This window comes from Anolis sagrei, chromosome 5 (assembly GCF_037176765.1).
Source record: "Anolis sagrei isolate rAnoSag1 chromosome 5, rAnoSag1.mat, whole genome shotgun sequence".
In the NCBI taxonomy this organism is placed as follows: Eukaryota; Metazoa; Chordata; class Lepidosauria; order Squamata; family Dactyloidae; genus Anolis; species Anolis sagrei.
This window is the reverse complement of record NC_090025.1, coordinates 31,780,216-31,802,670: the sequence shown is the minus strand read 5'-3', so window position 1 is coordinate 31,802,670 and position 22,455 is coordinate 31,780,216. Positions and strand designations below refer to the sequence as shown.

The 22,455-nt window shown below is 37.8% G+C and overlaps 1 long non-coding RNA gene across 1 annotated transcript in view; it reads right to left on the bottom strand.

Annotated features, from left to right (window-relative positions):
• Positions 1–22,455, bottom strand: part of LOC137097064 (uncharacterized) — a 167,999-nt gene that overhangs the window by 126,583 nt on the left and 18,961 nt on the right. The window contains exon 3 of the long non-coding RNA XR_010909948.1: positions 6,058–6,112. This is a non-coding gene — a long non-coding RNA (uncharacterized lncRNA). The remainder of the gene's footprint in view (positions 1–6,057; positions 6,113–22,455) is intronic.

Here is a 22,455-nt window from a genome sequence, read left to right as displayed (position 1 = left end):
ATCTAGTCTGAATATGATCTCGCTTCTTTGCTCATCTACCACCAGAAGAAGGGTATAGCAATTAATCATGGTTTGGCTACAGCCACTGGTCATTGTGTGTGGGGTCTGGTCTGAAAATTACACAATGAAAACACAAATTATATTTGCTGGTAGTAGATCCTTAACATCAGAACTATTAGTTGCTCAGTACCAATATTCAGAATTTCCCTCTTAACTTCTTTCTGCATTGCCAAATTGTTTGATTGACTTCTATAAAAGCTAAGTCATGACAAGCACTGAGCATGTAATTATTTTGTTGTTGTATAATAAAGCCTAGAGGATCCAGTTATGTCAAATAATAACAAAAGATAATTAAGCCATTGCTAATGGAGACAGCTTTTTCCGCTTTCTCCTGGCTCCCCCGTTTTACATATGCTCCAAAAATATAAAATGTCTTCAGTTTAGGAAATGTTTTCTGTTACTATTTCATGGAAAGTAACTGGAATTTCCAGAGAGGCTGTAAGTTTTTAATGCACTCCTTCTCTTCTTCTTCTCTCCCCCCTCCCCTTCCATGTTCTGCTTTTACTTCAATTGCGTAGTCATAACTATTTTCTGAATGGGCCTGCCTATCAGTGCCAAATATCCTCCACACATCTCAAAGCATTTTATCAAAACATCAACCAACTAACTTGAAATGCAGTTGCAGCCCTGTTTTCCCCCTGTCCTGAGATTTCATTCATTAGTGGATAAAGAGAAGTGACAGCAAACATGAAAATATACTATCATTGCACATCTGCCCTTGCGCTATGCTACTCTGCTGCTGAGTATGCATGCCCAGTGTGGAACACATCTCACCACGCTAAAACAGTGGATGTGGTTCTTAATGACACATGCCACATTATCACGGGGTGTCTGCGCCCTACACCACTGGAGAAATTACACTGTCTAGCCAGTATTGCATCACCTGACATCTGCCGGGAAGTAGCCGCCAATAGTGAAAGGACCATGGCAGTGACATCTCCAGCTCATCCCTTGTTTGGGCATCAGCCAGCATGTCAACAACTTAAATCAAGAAATAAGCTGCAAGCGAGAGTCCAAAAGTGGCAGGCTCAAACCCAGAACCTCAATCAATGGCTGATATCAAATGAGAGACTCCCTCCTGGGCACACAGAAAACTGGGTGACTTGGAAGGTGCTGAACAGACTATGCTTTGGCACCACAAGATGCAAAGCCAATCTTAAGAAATGGGCTACAAAGTGGAATCCACGACATGCGAGTGTGGAGAAGAGCAAACCACTGACCACGTGCTGCAATGCAACCTGAGCCCTGCCACATGCACAATGGAGGACCTTCTTGCAGCAACACCAGAGGCACTCCAAGTGGCCAGCTACTGGTCAAAAGACATTTAATCAACTACCAAACTTGCAAACTTTGTGTTTTGTCTGTCTGTCTGTTTGTTTGTTTGTTTGTTTCGTTTTGCTAAAAATGTAATACAACTGTCTGGTTGCTCCTGACATGATAAATAAATAAATCATTGCAAAAGGATGTAGCAAATTAATGAAATACTTTAAACCACTGCATTATACAGAGAATTAAATTCCAATAATAAATCAAAAATATACTAGATCCCGAGGAGCCAACTTCCCAACACCTATTCCATGTACATAAACTGACCAATATGGCAGTCAGAGCATGCTTAACACTTGCGATAAGACAGTATCTTTCATTTCACCTGAGAACAGCAGCTTAGAGTGTACCAGAAAGACTATGTTTAGGTCATGAATGCTAGAAAAGAGACCTTGGAGAGGTGAGTGCCTAGTAATGAGACATGATTTTGTATGATTTTGTAATCATACAAAATAAGATGGACTATCTTTCTAGCAATCTAGAAACTACGTTAATATATTAATTCAATTCCATAACCACAGTGTCCTCAATAAATTCAATTTCTCACACTGAAGTATCCCTCACAAAGACAACTTACAACTAAGGCAAAACATTTGACTATTTATACTGAAAATGTGGCCCAACTACCTAGGCTTGGTGAAAACAGTACAAGCATTTGTAATATTGCATGCATATAATGAACAAGGGCAAAAATAGATGTGAATTTAAAAGCATAATTATTTTGACTTTATACCTTTTTTTAACAAAATGTATTAACTTGGGGGCAGTAGACCAAATCATACATGCCTCCCCAGCAGGCATGGACAGATAATTTGACCCTATTTCTCCAACTGTGGCTCTGAAGAATATCTTTATACTGAAGCTAGTATTTCCCCACTACAAACAATGAACCCCCCCACCACCACCTCCACCACCACCACACACACACGCACACACCCCTCCAAAAGCAATTTTAAGGAGGTTTGGTAATGGTAAAATTAATGCCTGTCTCTTTAAAACTCATATTAATAGCTGCAGCAAAGCAGGGGTGTACTGACTGTGTAGGAATGTAAAATTTTATTTATGATATTTCATTCTCATATGTATGAATGAATAATTTCAGGTGTTTTTCCTTCCTCTTGGATGAGATTACCAGAATTCTTGTGCTTCTTTTCTTTTTGAATTTTGGAGAAATCATTTGTACAACACATCTGCTCACCATGGATATTAACATTTGCAAGCATTGTCCCTCCTGATGACAGCACTAGGGGAAGAGGATTGAATTTTCCCTCAATTGTCCTCTCTTTCCTTGTCTAAAACATATGCAAACTCCACCAATGAGAGGACAAATCAAATGGGATTCCAGAGATAATAAGAAGGAGTTAAACTTATTTCTCCTTTACTCTTCACAACTCAATTTATATGGCTACTGTTTATACAAGTTTGTTTTTTTTTAAAGAGAGAGAGAGAGAGAGATGTATTCAAATATGTCCTGAGGTTTCACACAGGTGAATTTTTGTATGCTGAATTACACAAAAGTGTGGAAGATTTTGATCATCCATTTAGAATGCGATGGTCAGAAATGCAGTTCCTTGCAGCATTAAACAAAGATCTTCACTTGGTGTGTCACTTGAAAGCTCTTCAACACTCAAATGCAGAACTGCACATACATGCAAGGATTGAATAAAACAAACAAATGTGAAAATACCAGCTGTCAAGATTCATTTTATTTCAGAGGGATATTCTTAAAGTATAGGCTTGAAGTACAAGGGATCTTAAATGATTGACTTTATCTGGACCTGAATATCAAAACATGGATTGTAAGGAGCAGAATCCTCATTCATTTTTCATTCCCCTCTTTCATACAACAAAGAAAATGTTATGGATGTCTCTATTGGAGGCAAAGCCTTAACTGTATGCAACATTTACTTCTTAAGCACAGAAACACATGTGCAGTAGTTGCCGGATTTTAAAAAATGATTTCCTTCTACTTTTACATGTTGTACACCAGCCTCACTTGCTCTGATGCCCTCCAGATGTGTTTGGCTAGAGCTTCTTGGCAGAGCTGGGAAACATTGTTTTTTGGGACTACAGTTCCCAAAACACCCAAACCAGCATGGCTAGTGTTATGTTGGCATTTCAGATGAGATTTTTTTTGGGGGGGGGGGGAGCTGCAAGCCAAAAAGAGAACTTTTCTAACCCCTATTTCTTCCATCTCCAGAATCTGGACTTCCCTTCAGTGAGAGAGTTCATTTTATGGACATTTCTTCCACTGGCAGAGAAGGATATATTATTCTACAAAGTCTTTGACACAGTGGTTCTCAATCTATGGGTCCCCAGATGTTTTGGCCTATAACTCCCAGAAGTCTCAGCCAGTTTACCAGCTGTTAGGATTTCTGGGAGTTGAAGGCCAAAACATCTGGGGACCCACAGGTTGAAAACCACTGCAAGTTTGGCTGGTCTGTTGTTAAAGGGAATCCCATGGGTTGGATGCTGGCTACATTCTCTCTTGCTGTGCTTTTAATTGTGGTTTTTATTTGTCTTTAATGTTGTGTTTTAATCAACATGTTTTTAATTAGTAGTTTATAGCAGAAAGTAAAGAATAAAAATTAGGTTTATAAAAACTGTCCTTGGTCTCAACTATCAATGAGCATGCTGGCTGATAATGATAGGATTTGTAATCCAACTCATCTAAAGGATTCAAGGCTGAAAAAGATTTCTGTACAATGAAAACTCAGTCATAGTTTTAAATCTGCTCAAGAGCAAAAATATGTACTGTAGTGTTTATGTGTCAGGAGGAAGTGAGGAAGGACTGGGATGTGGGGGTTGGGAAAATAAATTTGCACAAATACATAATTGATCACAAATGTATTTTGTTTCTTTAATAAAAATGTTTTCCTTGATTGATGAGCAATAAGGATGAATGCAAAAATGAAATGTAACAATAAACTAAAATCCTCATAGTTAGCCGCTCCGAGCCCCAGGGGAGAGGCGGCATATAAGTATGAATAATAAAGAAAGAAAGAAATAGTAGAGAAGCTGAGAGGCGGGTAAATAAATAGGACAGTCTTAGCAAAGTAAAATACTTGACACTGAAAATTTTATGCTGATGCCAAAGTTTCAATACCAGACATCTTTCTGTGAAAACTGGGATATTTCATAATCAAAGTGACACCACAGAGAAGACCTTGCTATTACTATAACATAATATATTTCCCCAATAAAACTTGTTTTGAAAACATTAAGAAACAGGCAAGCTGATATAAAGAATAGATTGTGATGTTTAAGCTTTTTATGATGTTCTTATATGTGTTTTATTGTTTTAATTGTTTTTGCCTGGACTTGGTCCCCATGTAAGCCGCCCTTCGAGAAGATAGTGTAGGATACAAAAATACAGTTGTTTATGATGATGATGATGATGATGATGATGATGATGATGATGATGATAGCATTATCATTATAGCACTGAACAAACATAGTATAATGCTTTGACTTTGACTCTAGTGGCCAGAGTTCAAACCCTTTCTCGGCCCTGGGAATCCACTGAGAAGCCTTAGGCATGTCACACTTTCTCAGCTTCAGATGAAATACAAAGATAACCCTCCCTCTGAATATATTTTGCCAAGGAAACCCAATTATAATGTCATATTAGGTTCACTGAATGTCAGAAATGGCACAGTTGACCTTGTCTGATTTAGGAATAAATGCCATCCTTTTGAGTCCACCTCGCTGAAAATTTGGCAGTTTCATTCTGAACTATCTGAAATTTTCAGATCATCTTCAAGGTAAAGATGCTTATTCATTAAACTAAGGTTTCATCCTTTGGTTTTCAGCTGTATACTTTCCCCTTTTTATTGAATATAAATGTGGTTTTAATTTGTGCTTCCCCACCCCCCAAAAATCCCACCCCTCTTTCCAGCATTGACTGTTGCATTTTCTATTAAATGTCTTGCTAGATTTGCACATTCGGCTGACAGCTGTCAATCAATATGTCTCACAGCTACCCTACCGTGTCAGCCATCAGCTAAACCACACTTTCCCAGGAACGTCTTAGAATGGCATCTTGGTCCTGTTTTCAGATAAACAGATCCAATTTCTCAACAAACAGACTGCTACAGTCCTTTTGATAACAATGTAATAATTCAAAACAAATGATTCCAGGCTTTGATGATAGCACTTTTATGGGTCATGGAGAAATCCTCCCACCAACATCTGTTTGATTTTATCTACTTGAACTTTATCCTCCAGTTGAAGATTTATAAGCTGAAATCATCCCAGCCTATTAAAGTCAGACTGAAGTTAAAGCACCAACACAGAGAATGAAAGTGCATTTCACAGGCATCTACATTTGGAAGGCCTGTTTGGGGGAAAGATAGCAGAAGTTTTGAGAGACGTATGCTTAACTGCACTGGAAGTCCTGCATTCTACACAGATCCAAGCAAGACAGAGAGAGTACACATTCCATTGCTTTACAATTGGAAAAGGCTATTTACCCCTTCCTTACAAAGGCATTGCAAAAAAAAAATACAAATGCTGTTTACATTTGAAGCCTGTTTTCTTAGCAAAATTCATGGTGGGTGATGAAAATTCATTCCAGATTCATATTTTTCCCTTTTTTCACCCTTATAAGTTTCTCACATGTTGCAAATAAGGAGCAAAAGAATATGTTTATTAGAATCATTTGGTACTTACTGGCAGATCACACTGACAGGCTGGGCTATTTTCATTGGCAATGGGATTCCCCCCTCTGCAAAAACAAAGCAACAAATCATAACAATACTTTAAAATCTTTTTTAAAAAAAAACAACAGTTATGCTCCATTGAAACAAAAATTGTCTGCCAGGTACATTGCTAAATGCTATTTAATTTCTCTCTCTTGCTCCACATTTCTATTTGAGAGGGAAGCAGCATTTTCCCAGAGGACCTGATTGAATTTTGTAGAGCTTCTGAAGTCTGCTGCCTGTTCTGTTCCAGATATATTATGAGAAGCATTTGTGAGTGAAGAAAATGACAATTTTGTAACTTTTTATATGCAATGCCTCCCAGAGTAATTATTATAAAAAATATTTATGCTTTTGTCTGTAAATGCTTTCACATACACTTACCAAAAATAAATCTCACAAAGCTATGACTTCTCTTATTTTGAGGAAATTTGCAACAAATACAATGCTTAAAGTAATATTTGATATATGCGAGTTCCCAAAAGAAACATCTTAATCCTTGCCTTCCTTTCATTCTTCATGAATACACACTCTATATATGACTGTCAGTCCTTTTTTGTATGAAACAACTCAAACTACTTTACACATGCTAAAGTTATTTTACTACTGTAGGAAGAGATGACCCCAGAGATTAGGAGATGCCCTTATCACTGCTAATGTACACAATGCAACTGGAAATCATGCTAACTAGCACAGTTCAGAGCAAAGTGGCCTGAAAGAACATTTCTTTGGCTTTCTGGAGCCACAAATATCCACATAAAAGACATTTAAACTTGCAGCATTAACTCAATTAAAGTAAACCAAATGTAGAGAAAAGAAAAATTAAGATAGTACATTCTGTAGGACCTAATGAGCAAAGTGACCACTGACAATGTAAATAAAGTTCTGGCAAAAAGGCCTAGGTTATTAAAGAAGATATTAAAGCTATGATTTTTGTGCTTTCCTATGGCCCTGGTTGGAAAATAATATGCAGATAAGTATTTCTACCTGAATATTAGAGGAAATTTCCAGGCTATAAGAGCTGTTCAGTAATAGAATATGCTGCCTTGGAGCATGCCGGAGTCTCCTTCTATGGGTTTTTTTAAAGACTGGAATGGCCATCTGTCAGGAGTGCTTTGATTGTGTATTCCTGCATGGCAGGGATTGGGTGGGATAGCTCTTGTGATTCCTTCCAAATCTATGCATTTCTAAATAATAATAATAAAATAATAATAATAATAATAATAATCAACTTTATTTGTCTCCCGCCACCATCTCCCTGAAGAGACTTGGGTGGCTCACAGAAAGCACTCAATACCACAAAATACAGAAAGGTAAAATTAATAACAATAAAGTTGAACCAATTATACTTAAAACAGGAATAAAGCCCCTATTAATTTAAAAGATATTATAAAATACAGCAATCTACAAAAAATAGCAGCTGTGTAAAATATCAGTCACCATAAAGTGCAGATGTGAACACTCACTAAGTTCTCAAGTATAGTGATTAAGACCATAATCCCTAAACATGGTCAAAAGCTTGTTTTAAAAGCCATGCTTTCAGGTGTTTCTGGAAAACTTGGAGAGTTGGCGCTACCCTAATCTCTCTAGGGAGGGCATTCCAAAGCCAGGGAACAACCATTGAGAAGGCCCTCTCTCTTGTCCCCACCAGCCACGCTTGAAGTGGAGGTGGAATCAAGAGAAGGGCCTCCCCAGCAGATCTTAAGGCTCGCATCTATGACCTATGATTGTATGACTTTTGCCTTAAAAAAGAAAGAATCTGTTCTCCTGGGTTTATTATGTACTGTGTATTCTCTTCAAAATCACCTAAGAGTAAATGAAAAGAGTCACCAGAAGTGTGGAATTCATCTTCATGTGGTACACTTGGACAACTATCGGAGTACTGCATTGAGTGAGGGGGCACTTAGATTGAGTATGGTGGGCACCCGTCCTGCTTTGCAGCAATCAACCCTGTATTTAAATGTCCTCTGTTTAAGAACATTCTTGGATTGGTGAGCTGTCCTGTCCAAGTCTGATTGAAAGAGAATCATAACAAGGAATAGCCAGAACCAATATGGTTTAACAACCATGGAAACTCTCTGGGTGACCTTGGGTAAGTCACATTCTCAGAGATAGACAATGGCCAACCTCCTCTGAACCAATCTTGCCAAGATAGCTTCACTTTAGGGTCATCTTAATTTGGAAATGACTTGAAGGCACACAGCGAAGGATCCTTAAAAGGGGTTCATTCCTTTCCCTGACCTTGGCCAAAGGTATGCATATTGATATGAGTCACTGTAATAATAGGTATGGTTAGAAAACATATACTGGCACAACACATTTTATTGTCTGAAGTGTGGATCAAAATTGCCTCCACAATGTCTTCCTCTGTTTCTCTACTTCTAACGTTTCTTCCTTAACCCCCACTACATCAAGGGCCCATCCTGACTTCAAATATGATCAAATTCCAGGAACTGTACAGCTTCATTCAGCACTACTACCAGATATTTTGAAATCTCAGTTTTTAGACCTAGCCTTGTCTGGCCTAAGATCTGTAACATTAGAATCCTTACTCAAAACAGTCACTGAAATGTACATATGATACAACTAATTTTCTAGGAAAAATGTGTTAAATGGGAATTTGTTTATGTTTTCATATTCACTAAAAGGCCAAAGACATCGCATATAGGAATGTAAAAACACCACCAAAATCACAGAAAAGAGAACTGCTGTTTTGAAATAATTACTGTTGCAATCATGCTTCCTCACGCATTGAGGATTTGCTTTAAATCTGATATGACATAGTGGCCTAATACTGTATCGAAATGAAATACACGCATAGGCAGAAAAACGAAGACGCATACACCTTTTGAATACTACACATGACTTTCTCTGTTCCATTATAATCAGATTCTATTTGTTAAAAAATTGAGGATTTTTTTTTAAAAAGGACATAACTGGGACAGAAAATCATTTGTAAGCAGACCCTGTTTAATGTTGCAAGATGGCACAATTTACAGCCAAAGTGTGTGAATATGGAGCAATGATCATTTCTTGAGATATCTTAATTTAATTTAGCTTGAATAACTACCACCCAACTATATACAAAACCAACAAGGATTAAAAATCTCCATTTAAGTATGCACTGCAAAAAGTGAGGAAAAACTAGTCGAATTTTGTCTTTTCAGAAGTAAGCCTCACTAACTTCAATTGGGATTTATTCTTAGGTAGGTGGGTGTGTAAAAAAGGGCTGCTGCCATCTTTATTTATGGTAAGAAACAAAGCAGAATGGTAAAAAAAATAACCAACCCAACTGATGAGACTGGTTGCACTTTTTTAAAGTATTTTATAATTGTAAGCAAGGACATTCAACATCATTAAAGGGAAACAGAAGCTCTCTGTACTACTACGTGACTTGGTTGGAAGCGCAACTGCTATAGTACAGCCATAGGATTCTGACCATAAAAAAGAAAAGGGGACAAAAAAATAAAATTTAGGAAAGGTAACTTAAGGCACCCTAAATCCAATAGAAAGGAAAATCATGATATGCATATATTCTTTAATTGGGATAATGTGTGTGTATGTACGTACCTTCAAGTCACCTGTCTATGTATGGCAACACCATGAATTTCATTGGATTTTCTTAGGCAATGAATGCTCAAAGTAGTTTTTCCAGTTCCTTCCTCTCAAATATAGTCTCTAGAACCTGGTACACCTTGTCATTCTCCCATTCAAGTGCTAACTAGGGCCAACCCTGCTTAAAATCCAAGATCAGATGGGATCTGGTGCCTTTAGGGTAGTTAGGTCCTACTAATTGGAATGCTGGTGGACAGGATAAGAGATTGAAACATAGGCTCAAAGCCAACCTTAAAAACTCTGGCATAGACACTGAGAACTGGGAAGCCCTGACCCTTGAGCACTCCAGCTGGAGGTCACCTGTGACCAGTAGTGCTGCAGAATTTGAAGAGGCACAAATGGAGGATGAAAAAGAGAAACGTGCCAAAAGGAAGGTGCATCAAGCCAACCCTGACCGAGACCACCTTCCACCTAGAAACCAATGCCCTCACTGCAGGAGAAGATGCAGAACCAGAATAGAGCACCACAGTCACCTACAGACCCACCAGAACACTGATTCTGGAAGACTATCCTACTCAGCCAATGAGGGATCGCCTAAGTAAGTAAGTAATTGGAATTAGTGGGCCTTAATGTTTATCTTGTTCAGATTACATTGTTGTATAATGTTATATTGCAAAATGAAAAATTTACCAATTTTAGAGCCCCCACCCCCAGCTATGAACCATATCTTTCAGAGGAAGAGCAACCGCACATAGAGCAGACTGTGCTCCCCATCCCAGGTTGGTTTTTCTACTGATTGGCAGCACTTCAAGACTAACTGGAATAAGTGTCAGTATATTCATCTACATCCAGTCCTTTAATGCATCCTAACAACGACACAGTGCTACCACATTTCAGCTTATCATAATTTGAATTCATTTTACCTCCACCCACATAATTACATTACCATTATCTTGCTCACATACTTGTGCACTCATGCATGCATGTTCTCTCTCTCTCAAACATACATAGAGAAAGAGAGAGACTACGCATGAAAAATATCACATAAGTGTCCAGTTTATTAGCACTCAATCTGAAACTGAATCTTCCATCAGCTGTACTAACAATGTATTTTCTGCCAAGTTGCTACGGGTGACAGAAGTGTATGATGACAGCAATAAATAACTTGGGCGACTGCTGATAAGATCATGGAAAGGCCAGGATCAAACAAACACAGAGATATCATTCAAAGGTTGACTAGCTATTACTGAACATTGTATTCTGATTCAGTTGCATCTAAAACAGGCAGTATCTATGCTGATATCCGTATTGCATGCCAAAAACTTCAATAAACTGTTGAAGACAATCTGACAATATCATTGCTGCCTTAAAGTGTAAAAAAGAAAACACAGTTCTTTCATTGCTCCACCACTAGAAAGAAGGAAGAAGAGTGTATCCTTGGGTTAAGGATATACTTCATAGACCACAACAAACAAGAGCTTAAAATATACAAGGGGGCAGACACCCTATTGCTATGCAAGGATGCTGGAAAACCTCCAGCAGACTCCTGCTGGGCAATACCATCCTGGCTCATAGTAGCGGATCAAATAACTTGCTGATCCTTGCCTTTCATTGCTGGCTGCCATGAAGGTGAACTGAAGGGTTAGTGGTTGCTTTACTTCACTCTTACTGGCCAATGTTCGATGAGCTAAAGCTCCCGGGATCCAAGAGTTGCTCTCTTCCTACAATCCTTTGGGATAGTTGGCAAGGAGAGGTAAGGAGGACAAGTCATTCCTTACTGCCAGCTGCTGTGGTGCTCACCAGGATAGCCAACCCATCTGCTTGGATGTCAGCACAACTTGCCAATTTTGATTAAAGACAGCAGGTCAATGGCTAAGTCAAGGTCTTTTACCAATTTGGTTCCAGCTTGAATTGTGGTGCCCAGAACTGGACACAGGTGAGGTCTGACCAAAGCAGAACAGAGCATAGTACTATTACTTCCCTCAGTCTAGACCCGTGGTTCCCAAACCTTTTTTGACCAGGGACCACTTGACCAAGGACCACTTTGACCAGGGACCACTCTCCAACATTAGTACTAAAAGGGTTACAAATCGGTTTTTGGTCCACTTTAGATCCAGTTTGGTTATTTGGGGTGCTGATTCAGAAAATTGCATTGGATAGACCACATCCGCTCTGTTTTCTGATACAGAACATATGCCATCCAGTAGTCACCATCTGCTCACCCACAGTAAACCATATTTAATAATCTAGAGCCGATGTGATAGTAGCAATCTTTTGTGAGTAGTCAGCCTCCCCCCTCCCGACATCCCCATTGCCTTGGCACTATAGGAGGGTTTCATGAGACCAGTCGTTTTTGCTGCCACGTGGTATTGAAGCAATGGTGTAGTAATAGTGAGTCCACTGGCCATATTTTCATTCTTGCAGACCACTGGTGGTACATGGACCACAGGTTGGGAACCACTGATCTAGGCACTACACTACTATCGATGCAGCCTAGAATCAGTCTGGCTTTTTAGTTGCCTTATCACACTCTTGACTTATGTTCAGTTTGTGATCTTCCACATGTATTGTTGTAAAGTCAGGTGTTACTCATCCTGTATCCATGCCTTACTACTATATCTTATATTTCTCTGTGCTGAAATTCATAGCATTCATTTTGGCCAAACTTTCCAATCAAGTGAGATCATTTTGAATTCTGACCATATCCTCTGATGTATAAATTATTCTTTTAATTTAGTTCATCTGCTGATATTACTTTTTTTGGACTAAACTTTCTAGCATTCCAGCCATGAGGTTCCTCAGATCTCTTCAATCTGGTGACACACAATTGTTTTTTCAAAAGTTGTCATTCTATTGTTAGGAGGAAATCCAGGTGCTGCTATAAATGCTACTTATTGATGTATTACCAATTCAGAATAAGCCAAGCATGCCTTATTTATGGCAAAAAAGATGTATATGTGTACTCCTATGATTGCTTTTTTTCTACAGGTTCAAAATCTGTACCATTGGATTATTTTGATGGTGTAAACAAGCCCTCGGATTCAATGCAAATGGGAAGGAAAGACAGTTGATTGGCCTATAAAAAAAAACTTAAATGTTTGAGTGTACTATCAATAATCAATGTATGAAAGATTTAGAATCATTTATCATAAGAAAATTATATGTCTCTCTGTCTGTCTAAGAACTTGGCATGGATATTATGTGAATGTTAGAGGTGTATACTAAAGAGTTAGCTGTGCTCTGCACTTGAATGTTGTTGTTGTTGTTGTGTAGCTTCAAAGCATTTTCAACCTTTTCTGACCTTATAAAAGGGATTCCCTGGAATGATCTGCTCAGAAGAGTTTTCCCTGGGCTTCCTCTAAGGTTGAGAAAGAGTAGGACTTGACCAAGGTCATCCAGTAGCTTTTTGTGGCTAAACTGGAATTTCAGTTCTGGTTTTCCAAAGTTCTAGTCCAACTAGTATACCACACCGGCTCCCTTGTACATTTAATATGAATTTTAATCAACGCAAAAGTGTCTGTAGTAACACCTTCAGTCACTTGGTGACAGTCTTCCCTATCCAGTGTGCATGACTTATTTTTCTTTTAAAGCAGTTTGAAAATGGGGGAGTACTGTTACTTTTAATCCCTCCCCAACTGTGAACAAACATCCATCTCATGGGCATATGGTGGATAGCTGATCTTCCTTATAGAGCTATATGTTTACACCATGGCTGTGGGCAGGCCATGGTAAGATCCTAGTAGCCATAGTGTTCAGTCAGATGGAGTAGAAACAATGCTCTGGATTCTCTTATTAGTCCCAACGAGAGTATACCATTGAAACAGCATTATTTACATTAATAATAACGCTTGAAAGTATTGATATAACAAAATTAGAACTATTAAAGGACATTTCGCTTATATGCTTCCAGATGATGTTGGACTACAACTCCAATCAGTCCTGGATAGCATAGCCAATAGTGAGGGATCCTTGGAGTTGTAGTAACATCTCAACATTTGGACAGTCAGATTGCCCAAAAGTAATATATTTCATCTTGTGAAAACCTAGGATATTCAATAAATACATAATAACTGCATACATTGGCAGGAACATGGCTTGAGAAAATCAGTTGAAGAATTGTGGGTGCTCAATAGATCAGGCATTTACATCTGCCTCTTTAACTCAAAATGTCATTTTCTTTCATCCACCATGTTATATGGACTTCCACTACACTAAGCTAGGGAAATTTATCATAGTCAATAACGCTGTTCTGTGTAAAGACACGGCCTTTGTGGAGATAATCTACAATTATTATTTTTATGCTTTGGAATTTTGACACAAACTTGACCTTATACACAGATCTTCATATTTCATTGTGCTATGCAGAATAGACATACATAAAGGTTTATTTTATTTTAACTCTATAGCAATCAAAATACTTTCCTCTTCCAAAAAACCAAAGCTATTTATGGAGCTTGTTCTAGTGACCTTCTTAACCTTTAACATATGTTTCTAAAAAAGACAAGCACGTGAATATACCTGCTTGCATTTTGTTACAAGGATAATTCTATAAAGAGCTTTCACACCTTGAGAGAGCCTCAGATTACTCCCAACTACAGTCACAGATGAAGCTGTGGCTATAGAGAGCAGCCGATCAGAAGTAAATAAAGATACAACATGGCAAATTATGCTGGCTCAAGAACTACCCGCTATAAAAAGACGCTGAGTGCTCACTCTGCACCTGGTAAAGCTTCTAGTACATTTCTAAAGGATTTACAGCTATCAAGCATATGAGGTGGCAGTAGCTGGATCTGTTTCTCCAGACATCCTGAGTGTCAGTATAGAAGATAGAAAGCATATTGCATATACGGCCAAAGGCATTAAGTCTGAGAGCCACATGCAAACAGTCTTGAGATGATCAGAAACTATAACACCCAATATTGTTTTCCTGACTTAATCATCACACTCTCAAGAAACACACAATCTTGATCTTTTCCAGGTTTTGCTTCAGCCTTTGATTTGACTTCCTGTCTTCCAACCAACATGGGGCCTTTGACCAAGATCCAATGCCACCAGCAACATTTGTTCTTCCTCCTTTGCTCTATAGTACCACAAACCTGCTTTAGAAGATTCTCCAGCCTTCTGGAATAGGTTTTTAGGATGCAGTAGGTTGGCAATTTTGGCCAGAAAAAGCAAGAAATAGTGGAATTCTGTCCACTACATTCTGTCAAAAGAATGTAAGCAGCTACCTAGCCTAGAAATCTTTGACTTGTACTATGTGAATACTGTCTCACATTATTTACATGTTTCTCTCTCCCAGTAAGGAGGACATTATGAGCTAAAACCTATTGCAAATTTTGATTATAGAAGGCAATTTGAATCAATAGAAAGTTGGTAAACTAACACTTATGTAAATCCCACTGGATCAATAGATCTACTTCAGCTGAGTTTAACAACCAGATTTAACTCTGTGGCATTTAAATAAAGGGATACAGTAAACAAACAAAGAAGCTCGCCCCTAGTTAGACCAGGATAGAGAGAAATGAAATCCATAAAATGAAGAAAGGCAAGAAGAAGTTTTCCTCATTTGTAAATATAGTACCTCTTGCAAATACTGGCTAAGAAAGTTCACTGGTATTATGTATCATAAATCAGCACCCTACAGTATTACACAAAAATGTCTCTATGCCACCCTTATAGTAAAAAGTGTAGATGTTTCAAATTACTATCATCGTTACACAGTCACTTGTAAGAACAATGAAGTTGACATTTTGTCCTTCCTACATATCTGCTCTTCATTTACATCATGTTTGGAACATTCTGTCTCTTGTTCCTACTACTGTCTAACAATAAAAACACACAGTGGCTAGGATGTACAATTGTTGGTTTAATAGTTCACCTCCATTTCTACTCACCTTATTAGAAGCACAACTCTTCTATATCCATAAAATGAGTGTGGCAATTGCACAATGGATGAAAATTACATCCATTGAATGATAGATGTAATTTCATCAGCATGTGGCTGATAAAAATACAGCCACATGCATAGGAAAATGTATATATACAGAAGATAGCAACAAAGATCAGGGTATAGGTTTCCACTTTGTCCATATAGAAATAACTAGGTGTTTTACTTGGCATTGGGAGAGTGCATCCTAAAGAAAGTAGAGATTATAACTTTGCTTTTACAAATATATGACAAGTTTAAAAGTAGGATCAAAGACTCAAAGGTTTTCTTATTTATTTCCAGTGGTGGCTGTGAAATGTCAATCAAGTGGTGAATCTGTTTTAAGTTCAGCTATATTTTTTATTATTCAATTCTATGTTTTTAAAAAGTTCAGCACCTTGGATAGCTCATTCAAAGATTGCACTAAAACCTAGATTCAACAGCCCATTGACACAGAAGCCACCAGTGCTTTTGTCTACATAATCATAGACACTATTAACATTGCAGAGATTATTAACAAAGCACTATAACAAAATAATTGTTGAACATATAAATAATCTCCACTTTTTAAACAACTCCCTAGATATAGTGTCCCCAAAAAAAGGGCTTAGCTCCAAAAATCTTTTATTTACTGGAAAAATTAAGGAATTCTTTCCAGGCAAGAATCATTCAGAAGCTACATCTTCAGCCATTCTCAGTACATTTTTAATCAATATTTCCAAGTGCTTGAATTAATGAAGGACACTGAAGGAGTACATATTCTGTATAGGTAAAACACTTCTTATTCACATTTTCGTTAACATTCTGGAGCTCTCAGATTATGTTTTGTAAATAAGTCAGTTTCCTAGCCAGAGATTAAGGTAAATTCTGCTAAGGACTAAAAGTTGACTTACAGCATTAAGAAGGATTAATGTTTAGCTGTGCCGAAGCTGAAGCACTAGGTTAGCATGTTTACGCAGCGCTGCAGATCACAATTAATCCAAAATTAGTATAAAAGATCAACAGCAACTGCTCTTGCATGCCAGCTTGGCTTAGTCCTAAAATCAAGACTTAGTTCGGGGGCAATCTGTGTGCAAAGTTGCTGTGTGCCTGTCCTAATAGGTTTAAAGCTTACAGAGCAATTCATGCATTTTAAATGTTGAGCTTCCATGCTCTCCACTTGGAAGTTAAAAAAAATGAAAGTCATCACACCAGGAAGTCCCCTTTCTTTATCACTTGTTTGGCACATTTATCTGCAAAAGATGTGCCATATCACAATCCAGGAAAAGTAATGCATTCTATAGGTAGATCTGACTTAATACTATAGCTTTTGTGTAATTACTTTTCTTGGCCTAATGTATTTTTACTTGAAACTATAGCTCAGGGGTCCACAGACTTCTCAAGCAGAGGGCAGTTCATGGCCCCTCAGACTGTGGGGGGGGGGGGCAGACTGTAGTTTGAAAAAAAAAACATGAACAGATTCCTATGCACACTGCACATATCATATTTGTGGTGCAAAAAACATGAAAGAACAATACAATATTTAAAATGAAGAGCAATTGCAGCCAACATAAATTTACCAGTATTATAGTGGGAAGTGTTGGCCTGCTTTAGGTTGATGAGATAGTCAAGTTAATTGGGATTGTTGTTGTGTGCTTTTAAGTTGTTTCAGACTTAGGTCAGGGACTGGGTAAATGACCCTGGAGGGCCACATCCAGTGCACGGGCCTTCGTTTGGGGACCCCTGCTATAGCCTATAAAGTATGTATAAAGGGGAAAGTAAGGAAACACTATGGCACAGAGATTGAAGTCTGTCACTATTAAAAAGTTCTCTGTGCCTTAGTTACAAAAGAATTGTTGCCCAATTATGACAACTGAATGAAAATTTATTTTAAAATGGAAGTTAAGACAAGAAGATATGGGACATGAAACAAACAAAAATGCAGATTTCATTACCACACAGTATTACTTACTCTATAAGTACAAAAATTAAAATTCCTCTGGATTTTTGTGATGCTGCCACTTCATTTTTCTCATAGAAAGATAAAGAATTATATTCTGGCTTCCAATGTTATGCCCACATTTTCTAGCCTACTAGCTTCTTTAAGCAATTGCTTTTGACATCCAAGTAATAAAACAATTTAGAGGTAAATAGAAGGATAGATAGATTATATATTACAGTATATGATGCTACAAAAAGGTTCTACACTCCCAAAAGGCTTCCTTGCAAATTTGGGTAAAGGCAAGAAAAAAATGGGGAAAAGTATGACTTGAGAGCACAAAACAAGGAAACTACTATAAGCACAGTTATCATGATAGATTTTCCTCCTCTCACCTCTGGAGACATTTGCTAACAGCAAGAAAGCTCAGTGGATTCCTTCTATTCTTGGATTCCTGTGTAATTGACTAGACCTGGACATCAGTAGTTGGCTTCCTTAGCCCTTAAACCTTCATCCTAAACCTGAGGGCCCTTCCACACAGCACTAAATCCCAGAATATCAAGGCAGAAAACCCCACAATGTCTGCTTTGAACTGGGTTATCTGAATCCACACACAAATAATGTGGGATTTTCTGCCTTGATATTCTGGGATATAGTGCTGTATGGAAGGGTCCTAAGTCTGTTACCTCAAGGCTCAGAGTCAATTTTATATTGGAAGTCTACGTTCTCAGCTGCCTTCCACCCAGCTGCTTATGGAGGTATGGCTTATCTCCTTCTGTAGAATTCCTTCTGTCCTAGCTCTTTGGTCTTATTATCTCAGCCATGCATGAACAGCCCCACAAATGCATACCCTCCATACATACTGTCCTTCCTCAGCTGGTTATATGTTCATCATACAATTGCCTAGGTTACCAGCTGGCCACCACCTGTTGTCCCCTTCTGTGACATTGCACATTACACAACCTTTCCACAGAGTTTTAAATACTAACATTGCTTTCTCAAACATGGCCCTGAACATTGCCACCGGACAAACTATCCCAAAGTATATTAAAGTGTATTCAAACAATTTAACCATTTGTTGATTGTTTCTCACCTCCAGTCCAGTTTCTATACTTTGATTTCATTGGTTTATACGAAAAACACAAGACTCCAAATACTATAGATATTAGGCAAGACACACTATGTCTGTTATGCCCTCATTTTATAGCCATAGCTCTTGTTTTAGCAACATGCTATGACACTTGAGTAATCTAAGCAACACATTCACTGGTCTCAGAAGGGATAAATGGCAAATATGATTGAAGCGCAAATATGTAAAAAAAAAACCTTAAATATTTAAAAATGGAAATTTCTCATCCTTTTTGGTATTGCACTAAACTATATGATGTACTTCATTTTACTTAAAGCTAGCATTCAAGAATGTAACCACTAGAATCTAGAAGAAGGCATTTTTCAGAGCCAGGTATATTTGGCAAACAAAAAAATGTGTTGGATGTATTGGTGTGTGTTTTCTCTCTCCTTACTTTTCATAGAGAAAACTGTGAGATGTGTTTCAAAGCAAGATTTAACAGTGTTTGTGTGCTGTCCATTCCTCAAGTAAAGGAAACAAAGTCAATTGCTCACCAAAATTACAGGCTGTAGTCTCAGCAATAGCTAATGGAGAAACCGACCAAATGAACAGTTGCTGGGTACAGAGACAGTAGTTACATCAGCCTTGCAGCCAGCAGGAGTCTCAAAGCAGAAGGGAAAACAAAGCTTCCCTTTCCACTAGCCTCTGACAGCAGCTGCTTCTTATATCCCAAGACCAGCATACAAATCTTCAAAGAGAGACAGATTAACTAGCTGCTTACCAAAAGCAAGGGCTATAGATTCAGTCATTTTGTTAAAATCTTCTTAGCCTTTGGTATCCTTTCCACTCTCTGTTACAATGCCACTTTTTAATAGATGTTTCAATTAAAATTCTAATTAATTTAATTTAATCTCCATAATAATTAAGCAGAAACTGTTCAAGGTCCTATTTATCTCTGGTGGAGAGAGAAAAGAAAAATCCCATTATTGTTCTATCATGGGTTTGAGAGGAGGCAGAATTTGGTTGGCATGACAGGCAGTGTTAGCATCCACATGTGGCTCATGGGGAGGGTGGAGCTGAGTTCAGATGATGTATCAGTCCTATTGTGAACCAGATATTTTCACAATGACCAGGAATCACCCAGTGAAAAGATATCAATGATACTTCTTTGTGAAAAGAATATATAAATGGTTATGGTGTATGATTTTTGGATCATGTGATTTTTGTTTATTTCTTATGTTTAATGATTTTAATGATTTTAAGTCATAGTTATCTATAGTAATTAGTTATTATGATTTCTTTGAATTACTAGATGTGGCACTGAATTTTTGCCATTGGTATGTTATAAACTGCCTTGAGTCTCCCTGGGAGTGAGAAAAGCAGTATATAAATACATTAAATAAATAAATAAATGTTCAACTAGGAGTTGCATGAACAATTTGCCTAAATAGATATCAAGACAAAACAAAAAAAACCAGACATATACCTATTTTCATTCTTGTTTGGGTTTTTTCTTCAAAATATGCTGTTATTTTTAAAAATTGTATATAGCATTTAGTGGTGACATATTAATAATATGTGTAATAATATAACATTATTCTATGTGCTAACTAGCAACCTATTGGAAGCACGATCCATGGGTAGAGAGGCTGGCAAGAAATGATGATGTCTAGATAGTTTTAATGTTCCAGCATTCCATATTAAGATTTCATGTGGTAAGTGATTTTATGGGCACAGTCATTTTTATTTATATTTTATCCTCCCTCACAAAGAACCCAGGGCAGATAAGACCACAACATGCAAAGATCACTAAAATATCTAAAATATGCAAATTATATAAATATTTTAAAATCAGCATAAGAGATCATCAGTTAAATAAATGAAGCACTTGCTTCCATTCTGAAAGTTTAAGCAAATAAACATATTTCAATTATACTAAAATGACAACAGTGGGAAAACAACCAGAAGCAAGTTCCATGGCTTGGGTGTCACCACTGAGAATGCTTTGCCATGTGTGCTTTCCCAATTGGTTACACTTGTCAAGAATACCACAAGCAAATTCCTTGCTGTTGCTGTTGTTTGGAGATCTCTCTACATGAGAGATCTCCAAATGACTGAAGTCATCCACTGACCTGCTTAGGTTTTGCAAACTCAGGACAGCCATGGGGTCCCCCTCGGGGTGAGAAAAGCAGTCAATCAATCCATCTGTAGTGGATCTTTTCTACTGCTTTCCAAGCATTATCTTTTCCAAGCAGGCACATTACCACATGTCATGATATGTCCAAGTTACAACTGCCTCAACTTCTAGGGATAGTTCAGACTTGATTTACTCTAGACCCCATTCATTTGTCTTTTTAGCAGTCCAGAGTCCACAATATATATACTAGATGTGAGCCTGAGTCAGTTTGAATGAAAAAAAAGATTTGTAGTATTTGGTGGCCCATTTTATATAATCTCTGAAAACAGACCAGGAAGGAGGGAGCCGAAAAGCCTGGCAAAACGGATTGAGAGAGCAGGATTTTATCCGGTTCCTGGATAGGAGGGAATTAAATCTGAATATACCTGAGACATGGATCTGCCACATCTTTTTCCCTCTCCCACAGGAGCAGCAGCATCCCTCCATTTTTTTAAAAGTTTCCTAGGCTCCTCCTTCAGAGAAGGCCCTTCTGGGAACTCACTTTTCCAGCAGAACTTGCATAGGGCAGGCACTGAAAATTTCCTCTTGGAAACATCAAGACGTTTTCTCTCTCTGCTTTTCAGTCAATAAAAAACCTGGTTGTGTCCATGCTCTGATTGACTGAGAATGGACACAAACAGCACCTACAATTCCCAGAACCCTCTCTTACAGTTTGTCTTATTTTTAAAATATTGTGGTTAAAACTTAAAATAATTCTAAAAATCAGTAGATTAGTGAATTGTTTTGAAACTTGCCAGGCCTGCAGTTGTAAATGGGGTCTAAAACAGAGGTAGGTTTCATGCAGATCAACCTTAAAATGACAGGATTGACCCTTTCAATAATAATAATAATAATAATAATACTTTATTTGTACCCCGCTACCATCTCCCCAAGGGACTTGGTGCGGCTTACATGAGGCCAAGCCCAAACACAACAATACAATTAAAATAAAAAACATAGACAATAAAAATATATATTAAGTTTCCCATTGTAGCCAATGTGCCAAATCTTTGTTGAATGAAAACAGAAACACCCCTCTCCTTTCAAATAACTTCTTGGTAAACAGAATGAGGGGCCAGCTGGCAATGGAACCCAAAATGGGATGCCTTTTGACCAAACTGCACAAGCCTAATATATACAACTTTCCTCCAACATTATATTTCAAATGAGTTTATCTTCTTCCTGTCAGATTTCTTCACTGTTTAGCTTTCACGTTAACACATAAATACATACATAGATGCATAGGAAATCCTAAATTCCAAAATCTTGAATTGGACTATGTTAAGAAGGGAAAGTAGGAACTCCCTCACCTCACCTGTGCTGGCTCTAAGTGCAGGATCACTGACTTAGTTGACCTCTACATTTATCAAATTATATATTCTATATAATGTTATAAAAGTCATTTTCAGAGGTTGAAAAAATAAAGGTGCAGCAGCATTAACTGGAGAGTCACCAAAGATTTCACCTTTTCACCAAAAGTCTTGAAATGTTGTGTTAATGAATAATTTGAGGAGCTATGGTGAGTTCCATGTATATAGTATAGTTAATTCCTCACCTTTCTGCTTCTTTAAAAAGAACCTTATGCTTTGTATTGCTAATAATAAAATCATATACCTATTGAGTTGGAAGGAACCCCAATGCCCAGCTAGTCCAAATCCCTGTGAGTGCAAGAATAGGTACTGTTCCATTATCTGGGCAGAGGCCACTAGGGGGAACTAGAGAGAG